This window comes from Globicephala melas, chromosome 6, assembly GCF_963455315.2.
Source record: "Globicephala melas chromosome 6, mGloMel1.2, whole genome shotgun sequence".
Classification (NCBI taxonomy): Eukaryota; Metazoa; Chordata; class Mammalia; order Artiodactyla; family Delphinidae; genus Globicephala; species Globicephala melas.
This window is the reverse complement of record NC_083319.1, coordinates 58,744,274-58,760,329: the sequence shown is the minus strand read 5'-3', so window position 1 is coordinate 58,760,329 and position 16,056 is coordinate 58,744,274. Positions and strand designations below refer to the sequence as shown.

General features: G+C 37.1%; 1 protein-coding gene across 16 annotated transcripts in view; it reads left to right on the top strand.

Annotated features, from left to right (window-relative positions):
* The window catches only part of PTPRD (protein tyrosine phosphatase receptor type D), a 2,143,764-nt gene that overhangs the window by 1,832,268 nt on the left and 295,440 nt on the right, over nucleotides 1-16,056 (top strand). The window lies entirely within an intron of this gene.

Genomic DNA, 16,056 nt, shown 5'->3' with positions numbered 1-16,056 from the left:
CATTTCCAGACTAACCCTCTGTGCCTTTGTTTCTTTCTCATACACACTTGCATTTGTCTGTTCGTTTTGTATTGCTTTGAACTTTGCTTTGCTTGATTCCACAACTTAGTAAAATAGCCTTTCTTCCGATGAATGGAATTAGAAAGAAGAGATCATAATTGAATAAACTTAGAGGAACATATATAGAGTGAGAGCATTTCTCCTCCATTCCATCCCCCCCATCCCCGCTTTGAGGCATGTATGTTTCTCTGTATGTTTTATACAATCAAAAATAGTTTCTTTTAGATCTGTTTAGTACCAAAATTAATCAGTCAGTCTGAGAAGTCTAGAAAATAATATTTACATATACATCCTACACTGTGCTTTAAGTACTATAAAATCTTACTAAGTCTTAGGGGAAATATTGACCAACTGGATATAGATCTTTTAATTGCATGTAACAGAATGCTGCTTAAAAACAAACAAGTCAAATTTGAGCTACATTTCTGGCCATTATGACACACTGTGTTCATATAGGAAATTCTCCATCCCCCTGTAAACATATAGACATGTTGATAAAATATTTGAAAATACAATTAAATGTGTGGTTAGGTTTACAAACGTGAAAGAAATTTCCAGGTGCTCAAGTGCTTCGGATAAGAGATAATTTGTAATCTTATAAACCAAGGTAATAACCAAATGGACTATATGATTTAGGGCTGAAGTTTTAACTCTCCAGCAGGACACAGACCTATATAAAATAAGAGGAGCTAGATCAGCTTTCTGAACAAGGTAAGAATTCTAGCACTATTTCTGCAGTGCGATACTTAGAACCCAGAAGCTAACATAAAAGCTGGTCAGAAACGGTGAATCCCATGGAGTGTGGAACAGACAGCCATGTAAGGACTCACCCCACAGAGACATCACCACAGTTCAGGCCATACAACCCCAGATAAGGTCATTTATTCTCAGATGGGCTCATAGGCACCAGTTCTAAAGCATGAAAGCCAGTTCCAACTCATGAGGGACAGGAAGCCCAATCAGTGAGAGTAGAAATCATAGTCTGTTAACTATAGATAATTGAACTGTATGAATGGGTTTTAAAAGAAATGAATTCTAAATATTTGTAAAGGTAAAGAGAGGAGTAAAATCTGTTAGGTAAGAATAAGACTTTAGGAAAAAAAAGAGCAGTTAGTAGTTAGAAGTCAGATTTCGGAGCTGAAAGGGACCTTGGAGACTATGTTTATACATACTGTAATATGTATATATGTGGATATACATGTATATGTTCACATAAACTTAGATAAAAGGTCTGAAGATTGTTGAGTAATTTTGGGGGCCATTCATATAGGAAGCTAAATCAGATTCGCTGGTCTTCTTTAAAACTTTTAATCTTTGCTTATTCATGTAGTTTATAACTAATGCTATTATGTAGAAAACGTATTACAAAGATGCAATCAAGTAAAAGTTATTAGAAACTTTTTAGGTGTTTTCGCCTTCTGAGTTCCCGGAACAAACCCCTTAAAAGGAAACAGTGGCAGTCACTTGGGTTGACTTAATCTTTATGCATTTGAGGAAGGAATTAACAAGAAGTTGGAGGAAAATATCACTTTACATAGACATTCATATGGATTTATGTTTTCCTGCCTCCCAGTTGACTGAGGTCCTCCCATCTCATCTGCTTTTATCCAACTAGCTCCCACATAAAACAAATACATTTGAAAATTTTAATGTAATCTTGACTTTCTATGTGCATATCTGTCATATATAAGTACATTTGTATGAAAATTTATAATTCTAGTAAAGTACTTAAACCTTATTTTTTTAAGACTATGTTTAGCAATTTTGGAAATGTTTCATGTGAAAAACTCAAAGGTATTTTGGATAATGAAAAAGTAGTCTAAACATTACCTTAAAATAGAATATTTTTATATATCCTTATAGGATGAAATAAGTGGAGTTGGGAATTATCTTGTTTCCTAGAGTTACCTCTTTGTTTAAAATTTCTAAATAACAGTAATCCTATTAGTAATAGTCTTTACAAATATCCCAGTGGTAAACTGACATTTCTAGATTATGAACGTTGTGAACAGTTAACTAGATGAATGTGAAGAGTTTCATTCCATAGTTGATGGGCTTCGTGCTCATTTTAAGTTCACTTTTTCTTGCAAATCACATCGGCAGATACTCAAGCTCTCTGCTCTGCAGTGGATGGAAAATACTTTGCACTTTTCATCCATACCCATCGTTAGATGCCCATTTTGTCCACATGGGTCATTTACTTTTTACCCACTCTGCTGACAATGCCAAAAATGTGCCAGCTGTCACGATGGGTTTTGTCTAAGTGGACTGGATGGAGATCACTAATTTATTTCACACAGGCCACCAGAGGACCTAATTAATTGGAGATTTAATCATCTGACCTGTACAGCTAATGCAGAAGACATTGAAATAATACTCTGACCACCCATGTGCATTGAAGGGAGTACTTCAGGGAAAATCTTCCCTGTGTAGCTCGTTTCAAATTACCCTCGCTCTGAAAAACTGTTTTCATAAGGAAAGATAACTACAAGCTCGGGCTGAACATACCGTGGAATGAGATATTTGAGCAATTACCATTTATACGCTGTAGGCTGCAGTTCATGGAAGAAGTAGTGGGAGAAGTGGGGTTGAATGTGGTACTTATGGCCTCCAGGTCACTTAAAACTTTTTTTGGTTGCCCTGCCTGTGGAAACACAAGAACATACCATCTCCGTAGTTCTATAGCACTTAAAGGGGCTGAGCATAGTTGTCATACACGTTTCCCTTCTACGCAGAACTTTAAGTGAAGCCCTTCACATCTCACTGAGTGGTTATTAAGGGTTGAGTCTTACCTAATTGTGGGATTCTGCTAAGGACTTTGGATTTGATATTAAGCTTTCAGTGAAGGGCAAAGTATAGGACCAGAGAGGGTGTTTTAAGAAGAGCGATTATCATCCAGATGGAATTGGTTCTTTCTGAATCTTTGGTTCACTGGCCACAGTTTCCTCTTGTCTAAAGGTATTACATTACTTGTAAATGTATGATAACTGGGGATGAAAATGTTCTCTCAGATATATCTTGTCCACCACTGGACAGGGAAAATGAGATATCACCTTCCATAGACTTTTCTTTCCTATAAGAGTCCAGGAGCATCTGCCTGTTTTAGACAAGTAGAAAGACAAGAATCCCCTTTTCTTGGGACTTCCCTGGTGGTCCAGTGGTTAAGACTCTGTGCTTCCACTGCGGGGGGCACAGGTTCGATCCCTGGTTGGGGAACTAAGATTCCATATGCGTATGCTGTGCTGCATGGCCAAAAAAAAAAAAAAGAAGAATCCCTTTTTCTTGCTCATATGACTCCCCCTCTCTAAGAGAAAGTTCTAGAAAAATTTAGTCAACTTTGTCTCTGATAGTCTGAGATGTCTAAATGTCATGTTTCTTGAATTTAGGTGTTTTTTTTAGGTAGTAATCAGAAAATACACATTTTGTTGTCATCCAAAACAGCATGTACTATGTCATTTTTCTAAGTTTAGTGGATTATCTGCTGAGACTTGCCCATTCTGAAATAACACTGATCCCCAAACCAGCACGAGCATTACCACAAGAAAACAGAGTATGATATATACCATTGTTGCTGTTATCTTCTAGCTTGTTCCTAGAGCACACACAAAGTAAAATTGTTGTCAACAAAAGATAGCTGGCCAAACAGACAATTGAGTTGCCTAGTTTTACAGGTGTACCTTATGAAATGGCACTTGTATTTGAGGATCTACTCCACATACGTGCATCACAGTTTATGAATAATCACCATCAAGACATAATACACAAAGTCCTCAAGTCCAGGTCTCCAGTAATTTGAGTTCCAGCTCTGACTCTGTCCTACAGTAGCTGTGACATCTTGAGCAAATCTATTAACTTCCCTGTTCTTTTACTTCTTTATTTATCTTGGTGCCGTGTGCACAGGGAAGGCAGTGAATTGGTGATCACTCAGATCCCTGCTTTCTAGCTTTCTGTGATTTGGTGACATGCTTATTTCAACAAGTCAGTTCTTGCAAGATGGAAAAAAGATGCTCCCTGCTCCCTGAAGGTGACTGTTACTGATATAGTAAAACACACAGTGAGCAGTTGGATGAGACAGAAAAGGCATTTCACTGGGAAATGGAGAGAAATGTTTGCATAATAGGTCTGTTTCAAAAAAAAAAGTAAGCCATTATAGCAGTTGTTTAAAAAAAAAAAAAAAAAACAACTTTTACTATCTTTCAGGGAGAAGGCAGTCAACTCTCTGCCATCGTGCACTACCCTGTGATCAGAATTAGCATGTTCGTTACAGTCTCATTTTATTAATGCCTCTTTTTGAAGACGAACACAGTTGTCCCTGCTGTGAAAATGGTACTTTGCCGTTTATGTTATAAAATGGTCTCGGCTGGGGATCCAAGCTAGGAACATTAAAGAACAAAGCACAGCTGCTTGACTGTCGCACAAAAGGATTTTTAGGAAAGACTGAAACAAAAGGAAGGATGGCCAACACAGAACAAACTTGCTGACGATTACGGTACCGAGTGAAGATTCTTTGAAAAGGCTTATAAAATAGTTGAGTACTTGGAATACATTGATACCAACACGATAAAGCCTCTCTGAGTACTGCATTTCCATGCTGAAAAGAGCTGGTGGTGGGCAGAGCCATATAAGTAAACAGAAACTTCTGACTTTCTGTAGTACTTACAAATAACTACTCTTTACGTATCAGTGTTGACAAAGGCAGGAGCCCATGTGAACAGTTCCGTGGAGACCCTAGTGCGGAGAAACATTAAAACTTATTATATTTCGGAGAATGAGCGTGTGTGAGCTGAGGCTCTGAGTGTTCCCTTGTGATCAGTCTTTTAAGGACCTTCCTGTTGGTGATGCATGTTGCTTTCTTTTAATCATTATCACTTGTTTTTCCATGCTGGGGTTATGTCTTAAAAGGGCTCAGAGAGAATGAGTGCACTTGTGAATTACTGCATTTAAGTGAGAACAGTTTCTACTTTAGGCTTCATATTATATTATTTAAGATAATTTTAAAATGAATATTGAGTCATGTGAGTGTTTACTGTTGATTGATTTGTTAATGGAGCCGTAGAAACGTCGAGCTGGGAGGGAATTTGGTGTACCGAGCCAAATCTCTTACGTGTTTGATGGAAGAAACCAAGGTCCAGAGAGTTTGAAATGATTTTTTTCTTGGTCATACAGCTAAGATTTCCTTTGGGTTTCACCCAGTCAGAAATAATCCCTGCCGTATTATGTTGTGACAATGTATTCTAGCCCTTCCGATACTCACTTATGATGTACAAGACATTGTCCAGGAAGAACTATGTTCTTCCAGCTCACCACCCACAGACAAGCGGAGGTGACCGAAAACAGTGCTGTCGTGCTATGGGTGTGCAAAGTGGAAAAACTCCACCATGATGATGCATCATGGGAGAGAAGAGGTCTCTGTTGAGGCTTGAAGACTATGTAGGGTTTTATCAGGCAGAGCTAGTGTGAGAGACTGTTAGGGATAGAGAAAGTTTCATGAACCTGATTATATACACAGGTAAGAAATTGCTAAATATTTGATGGTGGGTGTGGGTGGTATATTAGGGCTCTCCAGAGAAATGGAACCCATATAAGTATATGCATATTTATACTTTTTTTGTTTATATATGTAAAGAGATTTATTATGAGGAATTGGCTTATACGATTAAGGAGGCAGACAACATCCAAGATCTGCAGGGTGAGTCAACAAGCTGGAAGCCTAGGAAAGCTGATGGTGTAGTGTGAAGACTGGCAGACCCAGACTTGAGACCCAGGAAGAGCTGATGTTTCAGTTTGAGTCTGAAGGCAGGAATGTGCCAGTATCCTAGTTTGAAGGCGATTGGGCAGGAGGAATTTTTTTATTTGAGAGAGGTTCATTCTTTTTGTTCTCTTCAGGCTTTCAACTGATTGGATGAGGCCCCCCTCACATTAGAAAAAACAGTCTGCTTTACTGGGTCTTTTGATTTAAATGTTAATCTCATCCCAAAACACCCTTACAGTGACACCCAAAATAAGGTTTGACCAAATGTCTGGGCACCTTGTGGCCCAGTCAAGTTGAACATGAAATTAACCATCACAGGTAGGTATAAGCAGTAGTTGCTCAGAATAGAGTAGAAGTTAAAAGAGTAGTAGTGGAAGAAAATGAGGTTGGGACATACTTCATTGGCCAAAGAGATTAAACTACACAAGTGAGAAATCATGTGACTAAGTTAATATTGACCATCTCTATATGAGTTGAAATTTGCAGAGGTTTACTAAAGATACTGAAAGTAACATATCAAACAATTCACGGTGCTTTATATGCAATTGATGTTTATATTTTAAAACTGGATATTTGGTTGACTTTCATTGATAAAATTTGAACAATTTTTAAAAATTCAACTTTCTGGCTTTCAAAATTAGTTTTATTTTAAGCTACTAATTAAGATGTAGTTTTCAAAGTTGTACATGCATAATTTGGGGGGGATTTAGGGCATAGATATACCAAATGCCTCATCTAGGGTTTAATTATGAAAATCCTAGTTATATAGCTCCTTAGAAGAGCAAGTAACTTATTTTATCTTACTAAAAAAAAAGACTTGTGAATTAATGCCACATTAAACACAAATATGATGACATACATCCTAGTATTCTTAATATATCTTATTAAAGATAGTGGGACAATTTAAAGACTGTCTTATCTATGATCTTTCTAAATGAGCTTGTGTTTTAATTTACATTTCAGAACTTTCCATGCCCTTAGTTTTTGTATCTTTAACATTTACCCTTGATTTTTAAACTTTATCCTTGCATTAAATATGCATATATTATTTTCACACAGTGGATTTTTTTTTAACAAGTAGATTTTGGCCACAAGGTAACCCTATTAATTTTTTTTTTCTCACATACGTGATGATATGTGTGTGTTCAGGCAATAAAATTTGATCTCAGTTTGGGTTTTCCTAGAAGAGAGCCTACATTTCTTCAGAATATAACACCAAAAGAGCTGTTTAAAAGAGTGAAACTGTGTATCATGAGTGAGACTAGCAAATTATTATTACAACTTTCAGGTATTTTCTATCCTTCTAAGTTTGTATGAATACTTCTTTTTGTTTGAGTATTTGTTTAATTGCATGGGTAACCACAGATCAGTCAGACAACTAGAAAATTAAAGATAGTGGGAAAGTATTAGCTCATAAGAACTTGATAGCTTTTAGTAAAGTTGATTGTTATTTATCAATACTTACACCTTGTATAGTTAAACCAAAAATTCTGTTTGGGAAATATATTTGCATATATATGTATGTGTACATATATATATGTTTTATACATGCAATGTATATAGTGTAGTGTGTGTGTGTATGACGTGTTGGCTTCGTAGCACTTTGCAATATGTGAAATTATATTCTTTATTTCTTGAAACTTTATGTTTCCCTCCTCCCTTTGCCTATAAGCTCCATTATATTTTTCTCTGGCTTAGAAATGTTCCTAGCATTTATTGGGCACCCAACAAATACTTGTGAAATGAATGTATACATATAAAGAGGGGTATATAGATATGGTTATGTAAACACATACAGTGTATTGAGACCATTTGAGCAGGAATTTATCTCACTCTATGTATAATGGACAAAAGTGATCATTATTTCATTAGTCACTGTAGGATGGAGAGTGTGACTGAGACCCAGAAAATCAAGGCAAATGGAATGAACGCTACAAAGAGAGGTAGTGAAACAGAGGGAACCACAATGGAAAGAGAATGCTCTTTGTAGCTAGATAGACATGGGTTCCTATCAGTAGTCCACTGTTTCTGACCTATATGGGTTTAGACACATTACTTATGTCTAAACTTGAAGCTCCTTATCTTTAGATGTGGCACAGTGACTCAGATATAAAAGTTGCTGCCTTCTCCCATTATCCGTTTGAAGCTGAGCTCTTTGGTTTGGCCCTCTTGTCCACTGCTGAATCCTCAGCGTCTGGAATAGTGCCTGTCTATGGTGATGGGAAAAAGGGTAGGACTGACAATTCTGGAAAAGTTTTCTGTGCCTTATGAAACATTGCTTAGTCCAAAGGACTGAAAATCAGCTTTTCACATGGAAATAAGGTAATATGAGAGTCTGAAAATATACATGCATTGCCAAGTTATTTGGAACAACTGAAGATCATTTATTGGTACAATGCTCTCTAATATGCAATATCTAAGAATTTTAACTTCTTTTTTTCCCCTAGTACATTTGCGCTTAATGTTGTGTTAACACACGTTCCCATAGTCTTCAGAATTTTTTGTACATTAGGCCCCGATAGTCAGTTGCTTGGACCGCCTAGGTCAAACTAAGGTCATACCTAAAATGGGATTTCTGTTCTATTATATCTGGACTGTCCCAGATCACAGAATAGATAAAAACCATTAATCTTTTTAACGTCTTTGAAAATGCAGCATCATTAGTTATGTATTTTAGAAGAAGTGGGAAAATCTCATATATTGTTTCAACCTTTAAAGAGGTAATGGAAAAGGATTTTTGTTTGTTTTCTTCTTCCGGTTATGCTACTGCCTTGGATGTAGGAAGTGAAAAAAGGTGTGGTTACGAGTTCGGGTCCTGCCAACAGATGTCTGAGTTCAAATCCTAACTCCACCGTTTGCTCTGTGGCTTTGCTCACATTTCTCTTAAGCTTTAGCTTCTTTGTTTGTTAAGTGGAGATACTAAGGCCTATTGCCTGAACTTGAGAGGGTGATTCCAGGAGATGATCCACGTAAAGCTTTTAGCAAAGTGCCAGGCACTCAGTTAAAGTGAGTCATCGTGGAGGATATCGTTAGTCTTACCAATACGATTACTACCAGTAATATTACAATTATCAATAATTCATTTTAAATTATTTTGATTAAAGGGCACTGCCGTATTTGTAAAGCAGACTTTTCTGGCACAGGCAGAGCCATCTCTGTAAGGCCAGGGAAACACATACTTTATAGTCATTAAGTTGTGCTGCCTTGTCCACTAATAATTCTATGGGCCAGATGCGTGAGCCACCAGTTGGCTACTGTGGGTTCCACAGAGTATTTAAAATTTGAATGTCATCCTGACATAAGTGATTAGGGTGTGTACTTAAGAGAAAATGAGAGGGAGCTTTTCTTTTATCCACAACAGAGTTATCTCCCATACTTAGACTAGAAGTGTCATGAAGGCAGGACTTTTCTCTGCTCAAGACTGAGCACCCTGCACAGTGCTCAACATGTTATAAGTTTTCAGTAAATATTTGTTGATTGAGTGAGCAAATGACAAGTTTAACAAAGGCATTTCTAAATATTTTTTCTTCCAGAACTACTTCATGTAAGGTTTTATTTTTAAAAATCAGAAATAACAGAATGTATTGCTTCCACATCAAAGATAAGCACACAGTGCATGAGAAGCAATTTGTATTAAATTCATGAATTTATTCATTTGATAATATGGTTCTCCCTATGCCAAGGATTGCACCAAGTGTGGGGACTAAAAAGATGGAAAAGACATTACCACCACCTGCCTTCAAGGAAGCTACAATCTCTGTTTGACAGAAACCATAATTTTGGTCAAAACGACAAGGCAGTTATACATATATACTGTCATTGGGGATAATGAGGTCTATTTTTAGAGGTGTGCTCACAGTAATTCAGCTTACGCCTTTCTAAGTTAGTACTTGCATAAGAAGGACTAATGTCTCCTTGAAGATTCCATCAATATGACAGTAAGGTTTGTTGAAATGTAAAATGTGTTTGACGTATGACGCCTCAACTGACAGAAAAATTAAACTTGCCTTTTTTTCCTGATGAGTAAAAATGTTCTGAGGGAAAATTATATTTTATCCGTAGAAAGATTTGGGATATACTTTGCTTGGGTTTTGAGAAAATATGATGCAATAAAAAGCTTAAGTAATTACCTTCAAAGTAATATTCCCATTTGTTTCTCTCCCAACTAATAGTAAAAGGAGTTATTATTTCAGCACCATTTTTTATGACTATTTTTTGCTCTGGGTGGAGATGACAAAGCATACCTAAATAGGAAATGATTTTAATGTGTACTAATAAAATACCTTAAAACATCTTCTTCCTCAGACAACTTCCTTAAACAAAATTAATTTTCATAATGAAATATTTATTTATTAAAAAAAAATGGAAGTTCAGGTGCTTCTACCCTTGAGGAAAATCCATTAGTGTATACTTCAAAACAGGAACATTCTTAGACCTGTTACTTCCTAAGGCCTAACAACTTGGGTTAGAACCCTGTACCCTAAAGAACCTTCTGTTTACACTTGAGTTTTATGCATGTCATAGTATCTTATGATGACAGATCGGAATTTCCAGGTATTGCCAAGCCTGTTATAAACTGACATCAAGTGCTACAGCGGACTTAACTGGGAGTCCCATTAATCTTTGTTGAAGATGCATGAATAAAGTTAGCACTTACCCACTCAACAGCAAATGGAAATCCCTTGTCTCAGCTTATCAACAGCTAAATCATTGCTGAGGAGGAAGAGTTCGCTTGGACTTAAATTGTTCTTTGCAGTAATTTACCGTAAACCGGCTACAAAGAGGTAGGAGGACGTTCAGTGTTGCCCAGTAGGACTGGGGTTTAGCTAGTCTTGTTTTAATTTCGTATCAACATGTTTAAAAGATGGCTCTGATAACTCAAAAACAAACAAAATATGTTGATATGATATGTTTTAAAAAGCCTGACCAACTACATGCAAACAGTGTTGATTAAGCCCAGAGGCCATTCTTCTTGTGTCTTCCAGTGATGATTCCTTGGGGAAAGGCCCTCACCAAACCATCTCCGTGTTCTGGTGCCAGAAAATCTAGAGGGGTGTGGTGGAGGGGAAGTAATCTGATGTGGAGTTGAGGTAGAGACAGATTTACCCTGCAGCTAAGGAAACTTCACTGTCAAGGCCCTCACTTACCTGGTGCCTTCCAAAGCCCTGGGAGGGCCTAGTAGTATGTTCAGTTGATTGTATGTTTGTTTGTTTTTTTCCCTAAATTTTGCAAAAGTAGTATTTTTGCATTTGTTTTCATAAAGTAGACCTCTAAAATTTCATGTTTCAAGTGTTATAGAATCTAGATCTACCACTAAGATAAAACTAAGAGATATATGATTGATAAAGAATATTAATTGTGGATGTGAGTCTAACAGATGGTAGGATGAATGTCTTTCCCGACTCACTCTCCTTTGATCAGCAGACTTAAAAGGACTTTGCCAAATGTTTAAAATTCTGAGTCCCTACATTTATGGAGAGGATCTTAGCTGTGTTTGCTTCCTCTTCTGTTTAACATATAATGTGCTCATGGAGTGAACACATGCTGCCCTCTCCATAAGGATGGTTGTACGCTTCACATAGGATCCCTCCCCCGACCCCCTGTTAACTGAACTTTATCTGGTTATGTTTTATTCCTCCATTCGAAAAGGCCAATTTTTCTATTGCTTCTCTTTCTATCCGAACATCAACACCAACACCAGCACCATCACTGAAACAAAATAGTCTTGTCTGCAAGACACTAATGGATTCATAATTTTAATTTTAATATAATTTAGTTATAAAGTTTAGTGTTATTATTTACAAAATTCATCAAATGAATTTCTGAGCTTATTCTCTGTGAGTAACATGTTGTCTTGTATGTCAGAAAAGAGACAAGGAGGAAGACAGGCATGGTTGAGGCTGCTTTTCTTAAAGAGTTTTTCTGTAAAATGAATATTTACAAGATCTTCAGATTTCTCTTCTCACTGAGGAGACATCACAGAACCTGTTTACATTTTCATGTTTTACAGATATTGGAAAAGAGAAATAAGTAAATAAATACAAATAATAAAAGAAAAAAAATTCCTGCACAATTAAGAATCACCAGGGCTTCCCTGGTGGTGCAGTGGTTGAGAGTCCGCCTGCCGATGCAGGGGACACGGGTTTGTGTCCCGGTCCGGGAAGATCCCACATGCTGCGGAGCGGCTGGGCCCGTGAGCCATGGCCGCTGAGCCTGCGCGTCCGGAGCCTGTGCTCTGCAATGGGAGAGGCCACAGCAGTGAGAGGCCCACGTACCGCAAAAAAATAAAATAAAATAAAATAAATAAAAAAATAAAATCAAGGGCTTTAAGTGGGACATCGTACCAGTTTCAAAGTTAGTATTAAAAAAAAAAAAAGCAAGGCTCAAAGAAGGCACATCTTTAGTTCTCTGGTTAGTTATTTCCTATTGAGTATGTTCTGTGCTAAAATTGCACCATCAGATGTGGCTTTTAATGGCAACTTTTGCAAAAGAGTCTGAAAATAAAGAAAAGAAACTAAATTTACCCTTTTATGCAGGAGGATAGGTACACGTAGAAATACCTGTTTTCATAAAAGTTTATTCACTCAGTTTTATTATTTCAGTGCTTCAATGACTCTTATTTTTCTAATTCAAACAACTTGGATCTTTTTGATCCTTTTAAACAGGAATGAAATTGGTATTGCTTATCCCATGAGAGCAGGTGTTATGTTTGACTTATCCATGCTTGTATGCACCTAGACAGGAGAGGTTACAAAGCATGTACTCAAATATTTGTTGAAATAATATGTCAGTAAATTTTACAATTTGGGACTGTCCAAGTGACATATCCAAAGTTGACTTCAGCCTAGTCATTAAGACTAGAAATAAATGACTTCCATATATCAGGTTTTGTACTTCCCCTTGATGTGCAGTCATCAGACATTTCTCCAAAATGATACTTCAGTTCCTTCTCCTGAGAAGTATAAACAATTTCACTTGCCTCTCAGCTCATAAGATGGGTGTTCCAGAGACCAGCCCTTATCAGAGGTACTGGGTAGATTTCTTCTTTCTCCTCTTCCTTTTTCCCATCTTTCCTCTCTCTCTTCCTTCTTTCCGCAAGTATTTTAGGTAACTGTTGTTAGTAGCCATCAGTTTATGCTACATCTCGTGACACCTGAGTTTCATGAATTCTCAGATGGAAGTATATTTATTTCTTTTATAAAGAGAGACTGTGTTAAAAAAAAAGATTCTTCAACTATCTACAAAAAAGAAACAGACTCACAGACATAGAGATAAGACTTGTGGTTGTCAACGGGGAGGAAAGGAGGGAGAAGGATGGACTGGGAATTTGGGATTAGTAGATGCAAACTATTACATTTAGAATGGATAAACAACAAGGTCCTACTGTATATCAGAGGGAACTATGTCCAGTCTCCTGGGATAAACCATAATGGAAAAGAATATTAAAAAAAAGAATGTATATATGTATAAAACTAATGTTTTAGACAAAAGTTATGGAAAGTAGAGTATGGTTGTGTTCATTGGGTGTTTGAATAAACATCATTTTATACACTGATAGCCCCCTGTTAGAGCATTACCAGCTAAATTACTTCTAAATAAGGAAGTGGCTGTGTCTGTGCCAGCCGCAATTCTGGATGTTTCAGATTAGCTGGTGAAGGTAGTCTCAGCAATATAGAAGACATAATCACTCCAGCAAGATTAATAGCACACCAGAATTGTTAGCAGTTTTAGCCAGAGTAATTCAGAGCTCTCAGAATGAAACTATCTAGACCCTCTGTAATAGTCTTTATCTTGCACGTGAAAGGTGGTTCTGGGTATGAGGTATCCTCTGAAAAGAGGGTATCTCTAGTTGAGTAGTTTTCAAATTTATGATTTAGGTTGTGTGTATGATAGAAACAATCCACAATCTTTTTTGATAAGAAATGGTGAATTGCTTCTCACATTTGCCATCGTTAGTAATTCTGTTAACCGTAGTAACTCATCTATGTTTATCACTCTTTTTTCAGACTTCCATAGAATCTGAAGGAAGGTTTCACTGTGTTCTATTTTGAGATGCTCCATTCTTTAACACATTGGTTTTAAAATTCTGTGAAGAGGTGGTTGCTATCCACTTGTAAGATAATATATGAAATATTAAGTACAAAATGATGTTATGAAGACCCTGTATTTGATGAAATTTTAAAAATGGAATTTTCACCCAGTTCATCTGCCTGGTTACAATTTGAAACTCTCCCGACATGTCAGCGCTCCCTTAAGTTTGATGGGGACACTGTTGTCTTTCTGACACATTCCTTGGCCTGTTGCAATTCAATTGCTTTGTATTTGTATTTATGGCCCAGTACCTAACATAACCTTAATTTCTGACGTAATTAGAAAGTTCATATATATTTGAAGGTAAAAAGGATTATAATATGTGTCACTACTAGATGAATAATTTATTTCTATATCTTTGAAGTTGCTTGAGTAAATGTTCTTTATAAAATATCAAGGTTATTATTCATGACCTTTTCTTTAAAGTTTGGGGAGAGTGTGCGAACAGCAGAGAATGAATTGTTTTAAAGGGTAATAATTCAGTCAAGATTATTTTCTCCACGGAGGTATGATCAAGACTGTGAATGTAGCACAGACTACCTAACATATACTGATGTTTTATTGAAGCTGTAATGTGTATTGATTCCATGTTGAAAACTATGGGCAAGTCTCTTTCGAATGAGGTCAAGAAAGAAAAATCGTTGTTTCCTGATATAAACTAATTTATCATTTGAGACAAGCATTTTCTTCTCAAATTGATTTCTTTTTAAATGCAAAATCAGTTTTTTCCCAACTTTAGGTTACAGTAAAGCAGGAGGCAGGAAAAGGTACTGCATGAGTGTGTAGATTGATGGGTGTGGATCCAGACGCTGCGCTGGATTTTTTTGTGCAGGAAAGTCACTTAAAATGGTCTTGGTCTTATTAGATATTTTTACCTCTGAGGCTAGGCTGTTAAGCGACATGGAATAATGCTTATGAAAACATATAGCCAAACTTTTATAACAGAGGAGTGGCTCTTTTTCCAAAACACCATGAAAGACCATTGTCTACACTTAAGGGGATAAATGAAATGAAAATAGACCTAATTTGAACAGCTCATTCTTCATGTTTAAATAGGAGTGATAGCTTACTTTCCCAAAGTGAACCCACTTGATTTTGCTTGAGTACTCAGTGTACTTACTGTGCCTTCCTTGAAAAATTTGGGCCTTAAGGTCTAATTGCAAGCAAACAGAGTTGGAGGTATATTCTCTGAGCTGTGGGCTCCCACAACTCCCATTAATGCTAATGGGAGTTACACGTGTGTATTGAGGAGAGAATAATATAGCCTTTGAAGTTGGAGTTGCTAATTGAGTGTTTTCTTCAGCTGTGCTCAGCTTCAGTGGCTAAACTGAGTTCCAGCGGTCTAAAATGTCATTCTCCGTAAAGCCCGCTGAATATTATTAAAGCAGACTGGCAGTGAAAGAGGAAGCTTAAAAAAAAAAAAGAGTCTTTTCTTCCCCCAAATGGAGAAAGAATTAGCAGGTCAAACAAAGAAGGAGCAAAGAAGTCTCAAGGATGGACAGTCCTTTCCTCTAAAGTGGTTTGAGCTGGGGAACCTGTTCAGAGAGTGAGAAAGAGGCCCTTTCCTTTGGGGGAGATGCCTGCTCTGTGCAGATTCTTTGTCGTACGAGGACTACTCAGGGCTGAATATAGCGCAGCTCTGCCTTGCACTTTGGCCAACAGACAGGCGGAGGAAGTACTTGTCCCTGTAAGTGATTAGATGAATGTAGCGACGTCCTAGATGTCCATGATCCCAGGTTTCCAGGCCGCTGATTTCTTATTTTTCCTTTTTTGTTTTGCATAAACTCCTTTGCAGCAGTAGTGTTTGTAAAGATAGTCTTTGTAGAATTCTACATTTTAGGCTTCTATAAAAAAAGAGAGAAATGGAATTGACTCGCACTTATTAAAATACTTAAGTGATTATCTTCTCTAGTAGTTGATCCTCATTATTCATGGATTCCATGTTTATGAATTCACCTACTTGTTAAAATTGACTCATGGCTCCCAAATCAGTACTCATGGCACTTTCACAGAGCGGCCAGAAATTTATGTCACCCAACACGTGAGTTCCCAGCTGAGGTCAAATAAGGCGACTGGTTCCTGCAGTTGTTGTAATGAGACTCATGAGGTCAGAGGTTCGATCAGCTTCTGACCAGGTATAGTTTTGTCCATAG